At 35.9% G+C, this 24,401-nt stretch overlaps 1 non-coding gene across 1 annotated transcript; it reads left to right on the forward strand.

The window, feature by feature from the left end:
- Nucleotides 1-15,379: 15,379 nt before the first annotated feature.
- On the forward strand, nucleotides 15,380-15,486 carry LOC119510938. The gene has a single exon (XR_005212076.1). It is a non-coding gene; the product is annotated as a U6 spliceosomal RNA (small nuclear RNA).
- Nucleotides 15,487-24,401: the final 8,915 nt, after the last annotated feature.

The raw sequence follows: 24,401 nt of genomic DNA on the forward strand, positions 1-24,401 counted from the left end.
GCCTGACATACCAGCCACCACTGAATTTAAATCCTGGACCATGACTCCTGTGCAAGTTTGAATGTATTATGTCCCCCAAAACACCATTGTCTTTGATGCAGTCTTGTGTGGGCAGATGTATTGGTGTTGATTAGATTGTAATTCTTTGATTGAGTGTTTCCATGGAGATATGACCCACCCAACTGTAGGTAATAACTCTGATTAGATAATTTCCATGGAGGTTTGGTCCTGCCCATTCAGTGTGGGACTTGATTAGTTTACTAGAGCACTATATAAGCTCAGACAGAAGGAGCAAGCTTGCTACAGCCAAGAGGGACACTTTGAAGAACATACAGTAGCTGAGAGAGGAGCTGCAGCTGAGACACACATTTTGAAGATGGCCATTGGAAGCTAACACTGACATTTTGGAGGATACCATTTTGAAACACAACCTGGGAGCAAGCAGATGCCAGCCACATGCCTTCCCAGCTAACAGAGGTTTTCTGGATGCCAATGGCCTTTCCTCCAGTGAAGGTACCCTGTGTTGATGCCTTACCTTGGACACTTTATGGCCTTAAGACTGTAACTTTGTAATCAAATAAACCCCCTTTATAAAAGCCAATCCATCTTTGGTATTTTGCATTTCAGCAGCATTAGCAAACCAGAACAACTCCTTTCTGCTTTGTGACACATCTCCAGGAAATCTTTTAGGAAGAGATCTCATGAAATGGAATTGCAAATTAGATTTCACACTGGAGGAAATAATGTTAGAAATTCCAGACTGTCTTCTGCCTACATGCATGGTACAAGCAAAATTAAACTTCCCTCCTGAAAAACTTTGAGCCTAGTCAATCTCCTTTGACCAATTAGTTTTAGGAATACCAAAATGTCTTTGGACAATAAATGCCACTGATGTGGGTTAAATCAAAAGTGCTGATTCTATAAAAGTACAAATTGACCCTTCAAAACCTTTACCAAAATTGTCCCAATATCTTATTAATTTGGAAGCAATAGATGGGACATCTCCAATTGTTGATAAATTAATAAGCAAGGTTCTCATAATGCCTTTCATTGGCCCCTGCAACACTACTATACTCCCTGTCAAAAAGTCCCATGGACAAAGCTACCACTTTGTGAACAATCTCAGAAAAATGAACAAAATATCCATTTGCCAGCATCCTGTAATTCCTAAGCCCAATACATAACTAGTTCAGATTCTTGCAAATAGCACATGGTACACAGTTACTGATCTTTTTTCTGCCTTTTTCAGCATACCTGTTCATTCCGTTAGTCAATATCTGTTTGCCTTCACCTTGAAGGACCAACAATATGCCTCAATAGTCATGTCTCAAGCATTCAGTGATGCCCCTTCCTATTTCTCACAAACATTTCAACAAGAGTTAAGTGATTTAGAATTCCCTAATGGGTCTACATTCCTCTGGTATACTGATGACCTGTTGCATTGCTCAGATTCAAAAATTGCTTGTCAGTGGGTTTCCTTATATTTACTCACCTAACATGTATTAAAAGGACACAAACTATCCAAAGACAATTATAACTTGTTAAAAAAGTTATTAACCCCTGAGTGTTTATCATTATCTCCCAACTGCCTCAAAACAATCAATATTTCCCCCCAACCTGTAACAAAAATACAACTTAGTGTATATGGGGGACTTACTGGCTACTGCCACTGGTGGGTCACAAGTTTCTCTCAATGATCTGGCTTAACCAAAACATTACTTTGAAAAAATGACACAAATTGGCCTTTATCCAATTAAAAGAAGGCTTAATTAAACTCCCAACCTTAGGATTGCCTAACTATAATTTATCCTTTTCATAGTGCATGAAAATCAGAATCAAAATGGGGTCTTCTCACTGAAAAAAAAAATTGGATATCACCAGAGACCCATAGCTTTTATAGTCTTCAATTATATTCAGTATCAAGAGTATTCATGACTTGTCTCAAAGTAGTAGCTGCCATCACCAAATTGGTTGACACATCAGTTAACTTATTCCAAAGACACACCTTACAAAAAGAAGTACCACACACTGTTCATTAGCTTTTAATATCAGGAAAACTCAGCATATGTCAGCTAACAGGTTCACTTCTTATGAAATATTATTATTTTCCCTTTTTCTCTGCTTTCCACATCCATCACTGCAATGTTTTAAACCCTGCAACACTGTTGCCCTTACTTGAAGAGGGAGAAACTCATGAATGTGAAATGGTGGTTTTTCATTATTTTCCCTGCAGCCAGACCTATAAGAGCCCTCTTTGTCTAACACAGACTTAATTTTTTTTGTGTGGATGGATCTTTTCTTAAGACAGAAACAGGAAAATATCAGGCAAGTTATATAGTAGCCACTAATATGGAGGTAAAAGTTTAACTAGGCAATGATATCTAGCAAAAGAAAAGCTGTCAATATTTACACTTATAGAAGAATAGTTCATGATTTGGGAATGTTATGGAAAAAATGGTGTTTCCTGATCTCATCAAGAATTCCCCTGAAAATGGAAAAAAAGGAGCTGAAACTTTAGAAGCAATATTATTACCTGAATAAATATCCATCATAAAAATAAATGTTCACACTTGCAATACTGAGCCTGAAAAAAAGGAAAATGCATTTACCATCATTATGCAAAGCAAGCAGCTCAACAAATTAAGCCAATAACAAACTTTGTTTCACAAGTAAAGTTCCTCGTAAGACTAGTCAGAAAGAAATGGCAGAAACCAAAACATTGTAAAATAATTTGCTAAATATCAATTGTCAGCTTCTGAATTTGAAAAAGTTGATTGGCAACAAGGGGAATATAAAATATATCCTAACAATGGATTACAAGAATCTCTAATCAGAATCTTCCATGAAGTAAGACATCAGAGAATTGAAAAAATGAAGGAAATTATGGTGACTTTGTGTTTTGGAATAAACTTCAAAGAAAAACCTGCCTTGAGTGCTGCTGAAAAGGAACTTATCAGGCTTTGCTAACTTCTCACACTGCTGTTAAATTACAGGGAATAGTGTCTTGGATCCGTATCTCCCAGCTGAATTGTGCACTGCTCCCAGAGTGGTTATCTGGGACTATGACTGATACAAAATTAAAATGTACTAAAAAAAACCAGAAGCATATGGCTCCAGAGATGGATAACTTTCCCAAGTTTGAGGATCAAGTAGATAACATCATGAGGTAGACAACTTCCACTCAAGATCATTGGAAGGGGTGCTTGCTTAAACTCAACCCATAGAGGTCTTAAGCTCAGTAACAAATCTTTCTGATTGATGGATTTGTCACTATGTCACTGAATACAAGCAATTAGAACTTTTGCTTTTACTAGTAAATTATTGTTTTGTGTATGAAACTATTGATGCATGGATCACAGACCTAGGGGCCTTTCCTTATTATAATTATGATAAATCTTTTTTTTTCCCTTTTCCTTTTCAAGAATGTGAAACCAAATATCCATTGTGAATTTTAGGTAAGCAAATTAATGGAATCTTTTTAGGGCAACTAGACCAAACCAAATACTGTAAACTCATTACTTGTCTTAAATTAAATCTCATAACAAATATTATTAGGAAAAAAATCATACCCATATCTGATTTTGCAACCTATCAGCCATTGCCCCCATTCCAGAAGACCATGAACCCCTAAAGCAAACCCTTGACTAACTAATAATTTAAGTTCCATTAGTGCAACTGGTTGTGCTCTGAATTGGCAAACTTAAGCAACTGTGCTTTGAACTATCCAAATTTAAATTTAAACAAAACTATCTTTATCTCTTGAAGGAAGTGGACACAGATTTCATGAAACTTAACCCCCAATTGTCAAGGCCTTTGTGGATTGGAATTTTGGTTCCCAATTTGTAATTTCTAAGAACTGTAAATGCTAGCCACATTTTGAATCTTTGGTATTTTGTGCATCAACATGAAGGAAATACTAACTTTCTAAATAATTAAGCCTTAAACTTTCATTCCTTTGTTGGGATGATTTTCATTGGTTTAAATATTCATGAACTAGTAAAAGCCATTAGACACACAGCTTTATCTCCTAACTCTCTTTTTACTACACCTTAGCTTTGATCCCTGGTCTTCATACAAAAACACAGTTTGGCCATATTGGTAATACAAAACAGAAACACTGGATCTATTGACAGAAACCCAATGTGGTACCTGTTCCTAATATGTGACAATTACAGCTTTTATATAAACCCTATTGGAATCATATCTAACATTAATAAAGCACTAACTGAAAGTATTTTCTACCTGGAAAGATTACTTATCTGGACTGTTTTTTTCAAGGAATGGAAAACTGTTCATATGCACCTATAGGAAGCCTGTTAAGAATTATATTTGGTGACTCATTTTACTAATTTGTACTTTATTTGTTATATTTGTTTTTATTCCAAAATAATAGCCCAATAGAATAAACCTCCCTCAGCCTTACAACATCACCTAATTTTAAGGTTTAAAATTTTAGTTTTAATTATAAGGGGGCTCAAATACATAGACCCTAAATACATAATAGAATGCAGAGACAAGAAAACCCTGATTATGCAGCTTTACAACATATTGAGCCTGCTATGAATCTTTAGAACATCCAATATAGAAATATCACTTATGCATTATTCATCAATAACCTTTTGATTTGACAAGATACAAACAAAACTAATTCACTATTAATATTATGTTTTTATTTATATGTTTATCAAAATTTCATAGAGATAAGATAAAGACTGTTTCTGGTCAAACAAGATTAAAAACAAAAATGAAAATAATAGACTCTGACTCAGAAACAGAGCAGTGACCATGATCCAACCAATGAATGAGAAACTTACTCCAAGAGTCTTCAATGTAATTAAAAAGTCACCCAATACACTCCACTACAATAAAGAAAAAAACACACAACAATTAAAAGGAAAAAAAATAAAACTTAGTCCCCTGCAGCCTCCTCATATTGAGACCACTGTGACTGCCAACTAAAAAAGATCAATGGTGGTGACTGGAGTGTTTTGGTCAATTTCCCAATGAGATCATTGGAAAAATGACCAAAATATGGGAGCAACCCCCTTCCTGAGAAGCAACAGTCACTTTTATTCTAAAGTTAAAAATAAAAGCAGGGGAAGGCAGGGAAAGTGGCAGCATAGTGAAGTGTGGAATTTAGTTAGTCTCCTAGAGCAACTAGTAAGTAGCCAGGAATAACTAGAAAATAATCTAGAACAACTAATGGGGGGATATCTATGACAAAATACATATTGTACACAAGTCTGGAATGGATGGAATGGCTGAGATTGCAGTATAGAGCTGTAAGTAAAGCTCCCAAACATCAGAGCTGGTGCCCCTTGACCACTGGAATGGCAGGCTGACTTGGTGAACTTCACTGAGGGGAAAACATGCAGTCCTTGCCCAGAACAAGGGAATGTAGCTCAACCAAGCTCCAATTGTGGTTTTAATTAACAAATTTGGAATAATGAATACAGGCTATGAGCACAGATAAACCCAAAGCAAACAGGAAAGTGACCCAGAGCTTTCTTCTGGCAGAGAGGCAGTGGGGCTGCTGGAAAAAAAAAAATACATAAATAAAAACAGAGGCTTTTAGAGTCCACTGAGCTCAGAATACTGGAAAAGGGCTGTGTCCCAAGAAAAGGGGCACACAGAACTGGTTTCCAATTCCAGTTCTTACCTAGTGAACTGGAGGGCTGGGGACTGGCTCTGAAAAAGGGACCTCTTTTTTTCCTTTTTTTTTTTCTCCTCATTCTAAGTAGCTCATTAGAGAAAGCCTCAGGCATTTTCAATTGTCAGAATTGACCCAGGCAATGGTGTAGTTAAGATAGTCAGAGAGTCAAAGGAAAACAAGTGTAAAAGATAATTCCCTAAAGGGCTTATCTTTCCTAAGAAAAGGGGAAGTGGGCCCAGCTCAAGTGGCAGCCCTCCCTCAAAGAACTCACACCCCAGGGCCTCGGGAGGAGGTGGGGGCAGAAACAGCTTAAGCTTGGCTTCTGACACCCTCAGTCACTGGCTAGGACAGGATCCACTGGAAATTAAATGCACTACACCCCTTTACACCAGTAGGGAGCTGCCAGCTAACAAGTGCCACCTGCTGGACAAGATAGGAAAAACACAGAGTCTAGAGGCCTCACAGAAAAGCCCAATAACTTTCTGGGTCTCATCTTCAGGGAAACCTGATACTGAATATAGCCTCCTTCTGAGACTTGGTCCCATCTGGTCTGGGAAAATCTGGGATAATCAAGGAAACCAGATGCCTAAACAATAAAAAATTATGATTCACACAAGGAAAAATGAATATATGACACAGTCAAAGGAACAAGCATGCTTCAAATGAGACACTGGAATTGAAACAACCAATTAAAGTTCTCCAAACAAACTTGCTAAATCAACTCAAAAATCAAATCAGTGAGTTGGGGGAAGATATGGCAAAAAGATGAAGTATATAAAGAAGATATTGGGCAAACATAAGGAAGAAGTTGAAAGTTTGAAAAACAATTGGCAGAACTTATGGAAATGAAAGGCACAATAGAAGACATGAAAAACACAATGGAGATATATAATAGCAGATTTGAAGAGGCACAAGAAAGGATTCAGAAACTAGCACACAGGTCATCTGAAATCCTATACACAAAAGAACAGATAGGGAAAAGAACAGAGAAATGTGAGCAGGGTCTCAGGAAATTGAATGACAATACGAAGCACATGAATACACATGTCATGGGTGTCCCAGAAGGAGAAGGGAAGGGAAAAGAGGCAGAATGAATAATGGAGGAATTAATCACTGAAAATTCCCTATCTCTTATGAAAGACATGAAATTACAGATCCAAGAAGTGCGATGTACCCCAGGCAGAATAGATCCAAGTAGACCAACTTCAAGACATTTAATAATCAGATTATCAAATGTCAAAGACAAAGAGAGAATTCTGAGAGCAGAACCTCTTTTGTTGTTCAAATGTGGCCTGTCTTTCTCTAAGCCCACTCAGCAGATAAACTCACTGCTCCCCCTACATAGGACATGAGTCCCAGGGGTGTAAATCTCCCTGGCAACATGGGACATGACTCCTGGAGCTGAGCCTGGACCCTGCATCATGGTATTGAGAAAGCCTTCTAAACCAAAAGGGGGAAGAGAAATTAAACAAAATAAAGTTTCAGTGGCTGGGAGAACTCAAACGGAGTTGAAAAGTCATTCTGGAGGTTATTCTTATGCATTATATAGACATCCCATTTTAGTTTTTAGTATATTAGAATAGCTAGAAGGAAATACCTGAAACTGTTGAGCTGCAATCCAGTATCCTTGAATCTTGTAGATGATTATATAACTATATAGCTTATATGGTGTGACTGTGTGATTGTGAAAACCTTGTGTCTCACACTCCCTTTTTCCAGAGTATGGACAGATGAGTAAAAAATAGGGGGACAAAATATAAATGAATAATGGGGGAAAAACAAGTATGAGATGTTTTGGATGTTCTTTTTTACTTTTATTTTTATTTTTATTCTTATTTTTAGTTTTATTTTTCAGAGTAGTGAAAATGTTCAAAAAGTTGGTGGTAGAGATGAATGCACAACTATACGATGACACTGTGAAGAACTGATTGTACACTTTGGATGATTGCACGATGCATGAATATATCTCAATAAAATTGCATAAAAAATAAAAGTGGGGCTTTCTGAATATATGGAATGTAGTTTGAAAAAGTTGCAGATTAAACAACAATGAAAATAAACTGGTTTCAGTCCAATAGTAATAATTTATCAGAAATAAACAAGTATGTTATAATAATCAATCTATGATCATTCTCTGCTTTGTAAAATCCTCATTTGTAGTAAGGAACCCAAATATCAAACTATTACTGTAACCTCCCCTTTGGAAATCCCCCAACTGATTTTATAATCCGTAACTTACTAACCATTTGAGACTCTTGGTCCCATTTGAGATCTCCTTGTTTGAATAGTTTCTTTTTCAATAAATTTGCATTATTGATTATTGATTACTATTTGTGACTCAGTTTCTTTTGACATTTCAAACTTGGCAAAAAGGGAAAAGAATTTTTTTTATGTTTGGGGAGGAAAATGGTAGCCATCAAACAGTGAAGAGTTAGACACTTGAAACACAATATATAACAGTAAATTCTCAGGAATTTATGTTTCTAATTGTTTACAGTTTATATTTCAAGCAAATAACTTTTATTAACTGAATTCCTATAACCCTGCCTGCTACCAATCCTTGCTTTCCACTGTGCATATAAAGGCAGTGTACAGCATTAGGGAATTATGTGCTTCAACTTAGTTCCAGAAAATATATGTTTCACCTGCTTATTTTCTTAAGAATGGCTGTAAAATCTTCCTGGTTTTGCATATTAGATGATGTTAGGGGGATTTAAAATTACCCAAGAGCTTTGGTTGGAAAAATAAAACTTCCAGTCAAGTAACATTACTTGGATTTCCTCAATGAGTAGAAATTATTACTGCAATAGCTTCTATGTCACATGCTATTAAATGATTCTGCTAAGTTTAAACATCTACAACTGTAGGGGAGTGGTAATCATTTAATCCTCACTATATTTGTTAAGCTGGCATAGAAATACATAAAGTAAGGTGAGTAAGATTATTACTACGGCTACTGCAAGCACAGCTCTTTCCAGTAGAAGGTTCTGCCCAATCCAAAGCTACGAAAGAGAAACATGTCTCTCAGCACAAAGGTACTTTATTGCAAGAGCACATCAAGAAACTGGAGGAATCTTCCCCAAACCAGTTCAAAGTGGGGATATGAGTTGGGGTTTTATAGATAAAGGAAAGGGGATAGGGATCAAAAACTAAGTAATGGCTGCATGATACATACTTGTCAGGTCAGTGATAACTGGATCTTTGTGAAGAATCATGGACAAATTTCTCAATACTGTACTGTCTCAAGTACACATTGGTGTTCCAGCTTCAGTGATTAGATTTATATATTGATATGCAAGCTCTTACATGCAAGATCTTCATGACTCTTTTCAAACTTTTGTCTTTTGAGGAGTAAGACATGGATTCACTGGGCCTCAGGGTGCTCTTGATGTTCTTCTGTTATCTTATTCCTGTCAACAGAACTAAGAAGGTCTGGTTGATGTCCTTCTGGAACTAAGTACAAAAAGTAGACTGCTAAGATTGGAGTAATGGAAAAACAGCTCAGCTAGGGTATTAGGAGATCTAGAGCTGCTTAAATGAAGGAATTTTTAATAAGCATATTTTCCAGCTATCACTACCTCTTCCTCCACATGGATTTATCACCATGCTTAAAATTATAGTCACCATCATTAGCAATTATTCTAATTAAAATCCAAGTACAGTCAATTCACAGTTGCCCTTATATAAGTACTCCACCTTCAATATAACTTGGAGTACATATTAACCCATAAAAATAATTTTTATAATTTTAAGGATACTAATTTTATTTCTTCCTTTTCCTCTACTCTGCTTTGGTTTTATTTTCCTATCTGCATAAACTCCAGAGCCTTGAAAATTGGACCAGAAGTAAGGATGGAGTTATTAAGCATTGAAATGGGACTAAAGTATATAGTTCAGAAGACCTCAGTTCAAATTATTGGGTAAATACAAAGATTTTTTTTTTAAAAACCTAGAGATTAAAATGCCAGAGGGAGATTCAGATAGTGATCACATACGAAAAAATAAAATCCAAGTTTCAAATTCATAAGATTGAACCTCTGTAACAGTGAGATATTAGCTAAGTGATTGGGTGAAGACTGGAGGCCATTAAACAAAGGGCTATGATCTCATCTAGCCTGCAGCTTTCACTCAAAGGCAAATTTAGACATGGTACATAAATGGATCAGCCCAATTTAAAAGACCAGAAGCAAAATAACACTGAAACACATATAGCTATATACCTTTATAAAGCTATTTTGATGGAGTACCATCAAAATGTGAACATACTTGTTTTAATAATGGAAAATGTATGCAAACAATCTTTCTTGATCACCTTGACCTCATCTCTAAAGTTTAACTGGCTAATTGGCCAGCTATAAGAAGATATTAGGAAGTAGGTTGAGAATTGAAGTTAATCAAAAAAAAAATGGAATGGAAATGTCTGTTCATTCAGTTTTCCATCCATTCAAAAAATATTTTTTGGATATCTATTATTGTCAAACAGAGGCATCTATTACACACTTTACTTGACACTGTTTTCTTTTTTCTTATTAAATTGGAAGTTTATGTGATTTTAAAGATGAGTAAAATCATCCACAATAAAAAATAGGGAGAAAAGCAGTTGTAATAAAATGAATCATATCAAAATATTAGTTATCTGTCTCCCTATATTTCTTCAAAGAATGTCTACCTATTTATTTTTTGAAACTGTGATAAAAAGATTAATATATGGGTATTCAGAGCCTCAGTCCCTTTAACCATCTGCTAAGGAAATTTTTGTCATTGCCCAATTGTCTACCAGCAAGCTTCCCTCCATATGTGCATAGGTGTGTATGTGCATGTGCAGATACACACACAAGCCTTATCAAGAAGTGTGGCCTAATGAGCGGAGGGAGCCCAGGACATGGGGTTGGGAAATTGCTTCAAAAAGATCTGTGACTGACTGAAAGACAGGAAGGAAAATAGGAACAGAAGGGGAGGCAGAAGAGAAAAACAAGTAAAACTTGGTGGGCTGAAGTCAGAGTTAGACTTTTTTAAGAGGGGAGTTAGAAGCCCCAACTGACCTAGAGGAAGAAGAGCAAAAAGATTTTCAATGTTCTTCTAGAGATGCAAATAAAGAGTGAATATGCTTTATCTGCTGATATGGACTGCCTCTTCAATGTCACTTCATTAAGAGACCAGGCTACTACTGTCATTAGGGATTACAATTATACTGAAGACAACATAAGAAAGGAATGTGACCATGATATTTTTTTTTTCATTTTTATTGAGATTGTTCAGACACCATACAATTATCCAAAGATCCAAAGTGTACAATCACTTGCCCCTGGGTACCCTCATACAGCTGTGCATCCATCACCACACTTAATTTTTGTTCAATTTTTAGAAACTTTTCATTACTCCAGACAAGAAATAAAGTGAAAGATGAAAAAAGAAAAAAAGAAAAGGAAACTCTAAACCTCCCCTATCCCTAACCAATCCCCCTCAATTGTTGACTCCTAGTATTGATATAGTATGTTTGTTACTGTTTATGAAAAAATGTTGAAATACTACTAACTGTAGTATATAGTTTGTAATAGGTATATAGTTCTTCCCTATATGCCCCTCTATTATTAACTTCTAATTGTATTGTCATACATTTGTTCTGGTTCATGAAGTGATTTCTAGTATTTGTACAGTTGATCATGGACATTGCCCACCATAGGATTCAGTTTTATACATTTCCATCTTTTGACCTCCAACTTTCCTTCTGGTGACACATATGACTCTGAGCTTCCCCTTTCCACCTCATTCACACACTATTCGGCGCTGTTAGTTATTCTCACATCTTGCTACCAACACCCCTGTTCATTTCCAAACATTTAAGTTCATCCTAATTGAACATTCTGCTCATACTAAGCAAGAGCATCTACATTTCTTCCACAAGGCAGGAGGGAGAGTCAAAGAAGGTAGAGAGGCAAAAGAAAGAGGAAACAAAAAAAAATGACAGCTAGGAAGCAGCAAAAGGAAAAATAACCTTAAATCAAAGTAGAATAAAGAATCAGACAATACCACTAATGTCAAGTGTCTAACATGCCTCCCCTATCCCCCCCTCTTATCTGCATTCACCTTGGTATATCACCTTTGTTACATTAAAGGAAACATAATACAATGATTCTATTAGTTACAGTCTCTAGTTTATGCTGATTGCATCCCTCCCCCAATGCCTCCCCATTTTTAACACCTTGCAAGGTTGACATTTGCTTGTTCTCCCTCGTAAAAGAACATATTTGTACATTTTATCACAATTGTTGAATACTCTAGATTTCACCAAGTTACACAGTCCCAGTCGTTATCTTTCCTACTTTCTTGTGGTGTCTCACATGCTCCCCATCTTTCTCTCTCAACCGTATGCATAGTTACCTTTGTTCAGTGTACTTACATTGTTGTGCTACCATCTCCCCAAATTGTGTTCCAAACTACACACTCCTGTCTTCTATCATCCTGTAGTGCTCCCTTTAGTATTTCCTGTAGGGCAGGTGTCTTGTTCACAAAGTCTCTCATTGTCTGTTTGTCAGAAAATATTTTGAGCTCTCCCTCATATTTGAAGGACAGCTTTGCTGGATACAGGATTCTTAGTTGGTGGTTTTTCTCTTTCAGTATCTTAAATATATCACACCACTTCCTTCTTGCCTCCATGGTTTCTGCTGAGAGATCCGCACATATTCTTATGAAGCTTCCTTTGTATGTAATGGATCGCTTTTCTCTTGCTGCTTTCAGGATTCTCTCTTTCTCTTTGACATTTGATAATCTGATTATTAAGTGTCTTGGCATAGGCCTATTCATACCTCTTCTGTTTGGAGTATGCTGTGCTTCTTGGATCTGTAATTTTATGTCTTTCATAAGAGATGGAAAATTTTCATTGATTATTTCCTCTATTATTGCTTCTGCCCCCTTTCCCTTCTCTTCTCCTTCTGGGACACCAATGATACATACATTATTGTACTTTGCTTCATCCTTGAGTTCCCGGAGACGTTGCTCATATTTTTTCATTCTTTTCTCCATCTGCTCCTTTGCATGTAGGCTTTCAGGTGTTTTGTTCTCCAGTTCCTGGGTGTTTTCTTCTGCCTCTTGAGATCTGCTGTTGTATGTTTCCATTGTGTCTTTCATCTCTTGTGTTGTGCCTTTCATTTCCATAGATTCTACTAGTAGGTTTTTTGAACTTTTGATTTCTGCCATATACATGTCCAGTGCTTCCTTTACAGCCTCTATCTCTTTTGCAATATCTTCTCTAAACTTTTTGAATTGATTTAGCATTAGTTGTTTAAATTCCTGTATCTCAGTTGAAGTGTATGTTTGTTCCTTTGACTGGGCCATAACTTTGTTTTTCTTAGTGTAGGTTGTAATTTTCTGTTGTCTAGGTATGGTTTCCTTGGTTATCCAAATCAGGTTTTCCCAGACCAGAACAGGTTCAGGTCCCAGAGGGAAGAAATATTCAGTATCTGGTTTCCCTGTGGGTATGTCTTAGAAAATTGCTCCACCCTTTGATGCCTCGGGTCACTGTGCTTTTCTGCCCAGCAAGTGACGCCTGTTAGCCTATAATTCTTGACTGGTGTGAGGAGGTATGGCTGTGTTCCCCCAGGCTCTGGGGTCTGGTTCTGAATGGAAAGGGTCCCACCCCTTTCCTTCTAGAGAAGAGAGACCCCTCAGGTGGAGGTCATTAGCATTTCAATGGTCTCGCTCTCTGCTTGTGGTGTCTCCACCCTTCCCAGAGTCACAGCCCTGGAAACTGAAAATGACTGGGGCTTTCGCCACTGAGCCAAAAAAGAAACAGGTAGTCCCCTTCAGACCCAGTCCAAGGCAACCTTCCGGCTCTCCCAGGTCAGTTGTCACCCAAAGCCTCTGTCTGTTTTTTGGGGCTGCATACCTGTAGTGAGCAGTTCACACTCGGTACTTAAAACCCCAGTTGGAGCTCAGCTGAGCTGTATTCACTTGCTGGGAGAGAGCTTCTCTCTGGCACCACGCGGCTCCGCAGCTCGGGCTATGGGGGAGGTGGTCTCCCGACCTGGTTCCGCAGGTTTTACTTACAGATTTTATGCTGTGTTCTCGGGCATTCCTCCCAATTCAGGTTGGTGTATGATGAGTGGATGGTCTCGTTTGTCCCCCCGCAGTTATTCTGGATTATTCACTAGTTGTTTCTGGTTTTCTGTAGTTGTTCCAGAGGGACTACTTAGCTTCCACTCCTCTCTATGCTGCCATCTTGCCCGACTCCTGTGACCATGATATTTTAAAGAGATCATGGAAATATTTCAATGTTTTGTATTTTATATTATTTTTTCTCCATTGAAGAGAGTAATCAAGAATCAGTGGTGGTGTTTTGTACATGTCCTACACTACTTCATTTTTACAAATTAAATGTCTCCATGTGATTAGACAGCATAAGCTTCCCCATTTGCAGATCTTGTAGCATATTTTTAAGAGTGATATCAGTTTAAATAGATAAGCATGAAAACTCATGGCTTTTAGCTCATTTTGCTTTTAAAATTCTGCCATCAAAAAGAAACTTAAATGGAGAGATATTAAAGTATTTGAAATATTTGGATATGCTAAGGTTTAAAAATACATATATATACAATTTTTTCTCTTTGGTAACTAGATAATTCTACTTAAAAAGAGTCAGTATAGAAGCTAAAATAATGGTTCAGTCTGCTTTACATAATTAAAAATAACCATATTTTAGATCCTGACATATATTTAGTTCAATTCTAAATATTACCTAAAATCTTATCCCCAGTTGTTGTCATTTTACTGAATTTGACTCTATTTACTCCTACAAAATATTAATTTTATTGATAATAGAAGAGGAGGGGACATTGCAGAGGCAACTGAGTGCCAAGGTTGCAATACCCTTTAGAAATCCAAATATGGAGATGCAGTCAGCATTAGAAGTCAACAAATGCCATCACTCATGAGCACTTAGGTGGCACGTTAATGTGACATTAACCCGCCTCTATGGTTTACATTCCATAGGATGATTACAGGAGAAGGGAGCTTCTCAGCAAGCCAGATTGCTGCTTTCATCCCAGTTAGATTGCTGCTTTCATCCCAGTCATTTCATAATCATCCATTAAAATGAATTCACAGTAAAGATTCATAAGAGATGCATACCAGCTGCCTTTTCAACCTTAACAGCTCCACTTTTTGAAGTTCTACCTTATTAGAGATGATAACATCATGTCTTTATCAAACATCTCAAAATTGATTTCATGCCTTTGGATTGATAAGATAGCAACCAACTTCTTGCCAAATATTTCCACCCTCAACATTTCAACCAAAACATATATTTAAGGGAAGAAAGGACCCATCTGTGATTCTGATTCATTTAACATTAAATTCATCTAAATGTTAAATTACAGGACACATTTGTTGTTCATGAAATATTCTGTTGTCTATTTCTTGTAATCATAACTATTTACTCTAGCCTGTATAAAGCTAATTTTATTTGCTTATTGACATAGCTACAGAAGATATTTGATGTTACCTTTAAGGCTTTAAAAAGTTGATTACTTGAAAGGATTTGTTAACTCTGAGGTTTTTGAGACATTATAAAGTTATAGCAATTCTCATGTTTTGCTGGATATTTTTTTCCCTAAAAAATAGACAAATTACTGAATAGAATTGATAAGAGGTAAAAGATGAATTCCTAATCTTAGGTCAATGACCTCTTTCTACCAATATCTTCTTTGAAAGGTTAAAAAAGAATATGGTGTGCTTGCTTCAGCAGCATATATACTACAATTGGAATGATACAGAGAAGACTAGCATGGCCCATGCACAAGGATGGCACACAAATTCATGAGGTGTTCCATAGTTTTAAACCTTGTGACTCAGACTCCCTTTACTCAGTGTATGGACAAATGAGTAGAAAAATGGGGACAAAAACTAAATGAAAAATAGAGTGGGATGGTGGGGGGGATAGAATGCTTTGGGTGGTCTTTTTTACTTTTATTTTTATTCTTTTCACTCTTTTCGGAGAAAGCAAAATATTCAAAAATTGATTGTGATGATGAAAGCACAACTATATGATGCTACTGTGAACAGTTGATTGTGCGCCATCAATGATTGCATGGTATGTGAATATAGCTCAATAAAACTGAATTTTAAAAAAAAACATGCATATACCATTCAGCCAGTAGTTCTGCTAGGATGTATATTGTAGCATTATTTAAAAAAATGGTAATAACTTTAATTTACATTCTTTAGTAAAGAAACAGCTGAATAAATTATGGTACATTTATACAATGAAACACTTAGCACCTATTAGAATGAGGTAGAAGTACATGTAGTACCAGAGAAAAATGTTTTAAGATGCAGAGTTAGACATAAAAGCAAAGTCTGGAATGCTTTGTGTAATATCATCCCATTTCCCTAAAAACAAAAAAGCTAAATATATTTCTCAATATCAAAGAAAACTTCCAAAAGGATACATAAGAATTTAATAGTAATTACTTCTGGAGAGTGGAAACGGGAGGTCAAGAGAGAAGTTGGAGGACCTTAACGTTCCATTTTTTTGCCCTTTGATACTATTTACATATTTTACATCTAATGTACTGGCAAAGATTTCCAAGATATTTTCTTTGGTGAAAAAAAAAAAAAAACAAGTTTCAGTGTAATATCTACACTAATGTCCCCATTTATGAAAAAAATTTATGTGCATGTGTGTATATATGTTTACATATATATACTATATGTATATGAATCTATATGTGTTTTAATAAACACATCTTTGCAAATGTGAATAAGAAAGAATATGGTACCAAATGATGTATTATGTCACCTAATTCATATATGTTACAATATTGCTTAATTATGTATTTTCCTAATAAATTGCTTCATGGTAAAAAAAAAAAAATGTGGTTATTTCTACACCAAAATGTTAATAGGGATTGTTTAGGGATGTTTATCTTTGCTTTCTCTATTATCTCTGCTTTTGTTTTGTTTGTTTGTTACTAAATTGAAAATATATAACTTAAAAAACAGATAAAAATTTCAAAACTAATCTAATAAACTGCATATTAAAATAGCCTAAGAGAAACAGCTTTAAGGATTTTCATATACCCTTTAAAAAATGGGAAACAGGTAAATCCATAGTAAAACCTCTCAGAGTTTCCGTTAGCTAATATCATAGCCTAGTAAGTAAAGAAATATAAAATGTTTCAAAAATACTTGAAAATTGTAGAAGAATAAACTGAAAATTAAAATAAATACATCAATGGAATGAATCACAAAGTGTGAGGAACAAATCATATTAATAGTTACTAGATAATTTTAAGTTTGGTTTTCATGCCATCCAAACTTAAGTTTTACCTTGAACCTCAATGTTTCCCACAAACCAAATTCAGAATTTTATGTCAACGGATAAATGAAAATTTCAGGAGCTTCCATCTTTGCATTTTGTTACATTTTTTTAAATGAATGTAAAAGAACAATGAAGGAAAGTACTGATGCTTGTGATTAAAGGTATGTCTCAAAGTTAAAACAATTGAAATAAAGGTTGCAATTCTCAGGTATGATAAATGTGAAAACTTCTGACACTCATAAGACTTAACACTTGTAAAATGTGGGTTTAAATGTGAATTAAAAGAACAAAATTAGAGCATACGTATGAAAACTTGGCTAATCATCGAAGATCCTAACGGTTGAGGTATAATTAGGTAAATTACAATATTTCTAGTCCTCACAGTAAAGAATTGTCTTTGTACAAAATCCAAGTATATTTTCTGATTTGCATTTAATTTTTCTTTACATTTCCAAATAGGCTAATGAAAATATTGCTAGATTGAATATGGTGAGCTTTACATTATCTCACCACTATCTTGCAACTTAGGTAATATATTGCAATTTTGCAAATGAAGAAAATGAGACTTGCTCAAGATACATAAAAATTGACAGAATCGGAGTGAAGTACTTGTCTTTCTGTCTCTAAAGTGCAGACTCTTTCCATTATACCATTCTTTCTCCCAAACATTATTCAGGATCCAAATTTCATGATTGTAGCCAATTTCAAGAAACATTAATGAAATTAGTAGCAAACCATTGGAATGTCAAATTGAACAGAATCTTGGAAGTTATCTAGTCAATATATACCATTTTGCAAAAATTTAATGAATTGTTTAAAAGATCAAAAGATATGAGGATAGGATAACACCTTTTTACTGTCAACTGGTACCTCAGTAGCAATTGCTTGGGTTTTCTCCAACAAGGATATGTGATTAGAATGAGTTGTACTTTCAAGTCTTCTTTTCTTTCACTTTTACTTGCTTCTATCCCTTGCTTCCAGGGAATCCAGCATCTGTTGCCAATTAGGTCATCAGCACTCCACTGTGGAGTCCCTGCTGAGCCACTCACTCTTGTTAGTGGATCAGCAGGAGCATATGGCTGCTTGGGATGGGATTTTAACCTCTATCCTGCCAGGGTCCATGCAGGAGCCATTCATCCCACTGCAGTGATCTTTGAGATTAAGCACATATGCACATCAAGGTTTTGATGCCATGGTAACCAGTAGGTGAAGAAACCGTTAAGAACACAGGGTAGTAGTTAGAATTTCTGCACATTTTCATGGCTGCCAGCTGAGAGATGAAAATACTGTTTTCCAAACACCATCAACACTTATTAGGAGTCATCAGGCTGTAGTATTTCAGATGCAGATGGAAAAGGTGTTTTATGTTTCAACTTTATGAATATTTAAGAAGTAAACCTTTGTAATGTATTCTGATTTTTTGTGACGTGCTCTGTAAAACATTTAGACTTTCTCATGTAATATTTAGGTTTGCATGGTATGGGAGAAATGTATTTCCAACTTGTTCCCTGTGTGTTGATATATAATTTATAAGCAGTATATACATTGGAAATGTAATTTTCTTCAATTTATTCTAGATCATTTAAATGAACTATGAATATATGAATCTATTGGGGATTTTTAATTGACATAAAAGGAAGTAAACTATTTAATAAATAATCACATAGTGGAAAGTTACAGTTAATATCTGCATTTTCAATGTAATGATTTTTAATGATGTTTTTCCACATAATTCTATCTTTGACATTCATAGCAAGACACAACCTTGATCTGGATTACAAAAGATTATGTGCTTACTATGACCATGCAAGCAAAAACTCAATTAATATCTATCCATATGTGTGTTCATTTAAGCTTTTATTTGAATTGAATGCATTTATACATCTAAAGTCAATTTTCATGTAATATTTTAACAAATAAATTATAACAGGTTTTCAAGATAAAGAAGCCAAATGTGGAGAACAATATTTTTTAATGATAAAAGGCTTCATATTCTATTCATGGCCTCACTTGAGAGGGAGAGATAACACATTAGAGTTTCACCAACTACCTTTTTTTTTTTTTTTTAAAGTCTACATTTATTTATTTATTTACAGAAAAATCAAGTGGAAAATACAGAGTTCCCACAAATACCCCCTATTATTAGCACCTTGCATTTATGTGGTACATTTGTTACAACTGATAAAAGAATATTATTATAATTGTACTATTAAGTCTGTATTTTTTTGGATCATCAACTAAATTGCTGCCCTGTGAGAAAAATATGGTGCTTATTTCATTAACTTAGAAAATTGGGTCTCTGTCATAAGAATTCTACCTTTATTCTGTGTGGAGAAGGGACAGTGGGATTGGTTCAATTTTTTTCAAAACCCATGGACAAGTCTTTGCTGCATGTGACTTTTTTGGCCAAATAGATCATGTGTATATGTACCTGAGCTCTTGCAATACTGCAGTAAAATTAAGACTTGGCAGTACAGCTAGATACAAACAGGTAATTATCAATTCAAGCCCATAGAATTTACTGCCATAAGCAACTTGCTGGTATATACCCAATTCACTGGTGCCTGTCATTTTTTTTTTTATCTTCATTTTATTGAGATATATTCACATACCACGCAGTCATACAAAACAAATCGTACTTTCGATTGTTTACAGTACCATTACATAGTTGTACATTCTTCACCTAAATCAATCCTTGACACCTTCATTAGCACACACACAAAAATAACAAGAATAATAATTAAAGTGAAAAAGAACAATTGAAGTAAAAAAGAACACTGGGTACCTTTGTCTGTTTGTTTCCTTCCCCTATTTTTCTACTCATCCATCCATAAACTAGACAAAGTGGAGTGTGGTCCTTATGGCTTTCCCAATCCCATTGTCACCCCTCATAAGCTACATTTTTATACAACTGTCTTCGAGATTCATGGGTTCTGGGTTGTAGTTTGATACTTTCAGGTATCCACCACCAGCTACCCCAATTCTTTGGAACCTAAAAAAGGTTGTCTAAAGTGTGCGTAAGAGTGCCCACCAGAGTGACCTCTCGGCTTCTTTTGGAATCTCTCTGCCACTGAAGCTTATTTCATTTCCTTTCACATCCCCCTTTTGGTCAAGAAGATGTTCTCCGTCCCATGATGCCAGGTCTACATTCCTCCCCGGGAGTCATATTCCACGTTGCCAGGGAGATTCACTCCCCTGGGTGTCTGATCCCACGTAGGGGGGAGGGCAGTGATTTCACCTTTCAAGTTGGCTTACCCAGAGAGAGAGGGCCACATCTGAGCAACAAAGAGGCATTCGGGAGGAACCTCTTAGGCACAACCATACGGAGGCCAAGCCTCTCCTTTGCAGCAACCGTCTTCCCAAGGGTAAAACTTATGGTAGAGGGCTCAACCCATCAAACCACCAGTCCCCTATGTCTGTGGTCATGTTAGCAACCATCGAGGTGGGGTAGGCGAATACCCCTGCATACTCCACAGGCTCCTCAAGGGGGCACTACATCTTTTTTTTTTCTTGTTTTTCTTTTTTTTTTTTTTTTAACTTTCCCTTCTTTTTTAAATCAACTGTATGAAAAAAAAAGTTAAAAAGAAAACAAACATACAATAAAAGAACATTTCAAAGAGACCATAACAAGGGAGTAAGAAAAAGACAACTAACCTAAGATAACTGCTTAACTTCCAACATGTTCCTACTTTACCCCAAGAAAGTTACATAATATAGCAACATTTCTGTGAACTTGTTCCTACTATATCCATCAGAAATTAACAGACCATAGTCATTCCTGGGCATCCGCAGAACGTTAAATAGCTTATCTGTTCTTCTTGGATTATTGTTCCCCCTTCCTTAATTGTTCTCTATTGCTAGTTCCCCTACATTCTACATTATAAACCATTTGTTTTACATTTTTCAAAGTTCACATTAGTGGTAGCATATAATATTTCTCTTTTTGTGCCTGGCTTATTTCGCTCAGCATTATGTCTTCAAGGTTCATCCATGTTGTCATATATTTCATGAGATCGTTCCTTCTTACTGCCGCGTAGCATTCCATCGTGTGTATATACCACATTTTATTTATCCACTCATCTGTTGAAGGACATTTGGGTTGTTTCCATCTCTTGGCAATTGTGAATAATGCTGCTATGAATATTGGCGTGCAGATATCTGTTCGTGTCACTGCTTTCCGATCTTCTGGGTATATACCGAGAAGTGCAATCGCTGGATCGAATGGTAACTCTATATCTAGTTTTCTAAGAAACTGCCAGACTGACTTCCAGAGTGGCTGAACCATTATAAAGTCCCACCAACAATGAATAAGAGTTCCAATTTCTCCACATCCCCTCCAGCATTTGTAGTTTCCTGTTTGTTTAATGGCAGCCATTCTAACCGGTGTTAGATGGTATCTCATTGTGGTCTTAATTTGCATCTCTCTAATAGCTAGTGAAGTTGAACATTTTTTCATGTGTTTCTTGGCCATTTGTATTTCCTCTTCAGAGAACTGTCTTTTCATATCTTTTGCCCATTTTATAATTGGGCCGTCTGTACTATTGAGTTGTAGGATTTCTTTGTATATGCAAGATATCAGTCTTTTGTCAGATACATGGTTTCCAAAAATTTTTTCCCATTGAGTTGTTGGCTGCCTCTTTACCTTTTTGAGAAATTCCTTTGAGGTGCAGAAACTTTTAAACTTGAGGAGTTCCCATTTATCTATTTTCTCTTTTATTGCTTGTGCTTTGGGTGTAAAGTCTAGGAAGTGGCCGCCTAATACAAGGTCTTGAAGATGTTTTCCTACATTATCTTCTAGGAGTTTTATGGTACTTTCTTTTATATTGAGATCTTTGGTCCATTTTGAGTTAATTTTTGTGTAGGGGGTGAGGTAGGGGTCCTCTTTCATTCTTTTGGATATGGATATCCAACTCTCCCAGCCCCATTTGTTGAAAAGACCATTATGATTCAGTTCAGTGACTTTGGGGGCCTTATCAAAGATCAGTCGGCCATAGATCTGAGGGTCTATCTCTGAATTCTCAATTCGATTCCATTGATCTATATGTCTATCTTTGTGCCAGTACCATGCTGTTTTGGCAACTGTGGCTTTATAATAAGCTTCAAAGTCAGGGAGTGTAAGTCCTCCCACTTCGTTTTTCTTTTTTAGAGTGTCTTTAGCAATTCGAGGCATCTTCCCTTTCCAAATAAATTTGATAACTAGCTTTTCCAAGTCTGCAAAATAGGTTGTTGGAATTTTGATTGGGATTGCATTGAATCTGTAGATGAGTTTGGGTAGAATTGACATCTTAATGATATTTAGTCTTCGTATCCATGAACATGGAATATTTTTCCATCTTTTAAGGTCCCCTTCTATTTCTTTTAGTAGAGTTATGTAGTTTTCTTTGTATACGTCTTTTACATCTTTGGTTAAGTTGATTCCTAGGTACTTGATTTTTTTAGTTGCTATTGAAAATGGTATCTTTTTCTTGAGTGTCTCTTCAGTTTGTTCATTTCTAGCATGTAGAAACATTACTGACTTATGTGCATTAATCTTGTATCCCGCTACTTTGCTAAATTTGTTTATTAGCTCTAGTAGCTGTATCGTCGATTTCTCAGGGTTTTCTAGATATAAGATCATATCATCTGCAAACAATGACAGTTTTACTTCTTCTTTTCCAATTTGGATGCCTTTTATTTCTTTGTCTTGCCGGATTGCCCTGGCTAGCACTTCCAGCACAATGTTGAATAACAGTGGTGACAGCGGGCATCCTTGTCTTGTTCCTGATCTTAGAGGGAAGGCTTTCAGTCTCTCACCATTGAGTACTATGCTGGCTGTGGGTTTTTCATATATGCTCTTTATCATGTTGAGGAAGTTTCCTTCAATTCCTACCTTTTGAAGTGTTTTTATCAAAAACAGATGTTGGATTTTGTCAAATGCTTTTTCAGCATCTATTGAGATGATCAATTGATTTTTCCCTTTTGACTTCTTAATGTGTTGTAATACATTGATTTTCTTATATTGAACCATCCTTGCATGCCTGGAATGAACCCCACTTGGTCATGGTGTATGATTTTTTTAATGTGTCTTTGGATTCGAATTGCAAGTATTTTGTTGAGGATTTTTGCATCTATATTCATTAGGGAGATTGGCCGGTAGTTTTCCTTTTTTGTAGCATCTTTGCCTGGTTTTGGTATTAGATTGATGTTAGCTTCATAAAATGAGTTAGGTAGTGTTCCATTTTCTTCAATGTTTTGAAAGAGTTTGAGTAAGATTGGTGTCAGTTCTTTCTGGAAAGTTTGGTAGAATTCCCCTGTGAAGCCATCTGGCCCTGGGCATTTATTTGTGGGAAGATTTTTGATGACTGATTGGATCTCTTTGCTTGTGATGGGTTGGTTGAGGTCTTCTATTTCTTCTCTGGTCAGTCTAGGTTGTTCATATGTTTCCAGGAAATTGTCCATTTCTTCTACATTGTCCAGTTTGTTGCCATACAGTTGTTCATAATATCCTCTTATAGTTTTTTTAATTTCTTCAGGATGCAGTTATGTCACCTTTTTCATTCATTATTTTGTTTATATGGGTCTTCTCTCTTTTTGATTTTGTCAGTCTAGCTACAGGCTTGTCAATCTTGTTGATCTTCTCAAAGAACCAACTTTTGGTGATATTTATCCTCTCTATTGTTTTTTTGTTCTCTATGTCATTTATTTCTGCTTTAATCCTTGTTATTTCTTTTCTTGTACTTGGTTTAGGATTGGTTTGCTGTTCATTTTCTAGCTTCTTCAGTTGATCCATTAGTTCTTTGATTTTGGCTCTTTCTTCCTTTTTAATATATGCATTTAGTGCTATAAATTTCCCCCTTAGCACTGCTTTTGCTGCATCCCATAGGTTTTGGTATGTTGTGTTCTCATTTTCATTCGTCTCTATATATTTAGCAATTTCTCTTGCTATTTCTTCTTTAACCCACTGATTGTTTAGGAGTGTGTTGTTTCACCTCCAGGTGTTTGTGAATTTTCTAAGTCTCTGATGGTTATTGACTTCTAATTGTATTCCATTGTGGTCAGAGAATGTACTTTGAATAATTTCAATCTTTTTAAATTTTTGAGGCTTGTTTTATGTCCCAGCGTATGATCTATTCTGGAGAAAGTTCCATGAGCACTAGAAAAGTATGTGTATCCTGGTGATTTCGGATGTAATGTCCTGTATATGTCTGTTAAATCTAATTCATTTATCAGATTGTTTAGGTTTTCAATTTCCTTATTGGTCTTCTGTCTGGTTGATCTATCTATAGGAGAGAGTGATGTGTTGAAGTCTCCCACAATTATTGTGGAAACATCAATTGCTTCCTTTAGTTTTGCCAGTGTTTCTCTCATGTATTTTGTGGCACCTTGATTGGGTGCATAGACATTTACGATTGTTATTTTTTCTTGCTGAAGTGCCCCTTTTATTAGTATGTA

This window comes from Choloepus didactylus, chromosome 1 (genome assembly GCF_015220235.1).
Source record: "Choloepus didactylus isolate mChoDid1 chromosome 1, mChoDid1.pri, whole genome shotgun sequence".
Lineage (NCBI taxonomy): Eukaryota > Metazoa > Chordata > Mammalia > Pilosa > Megalonychidae > Choloepus > Choloepus didactylus.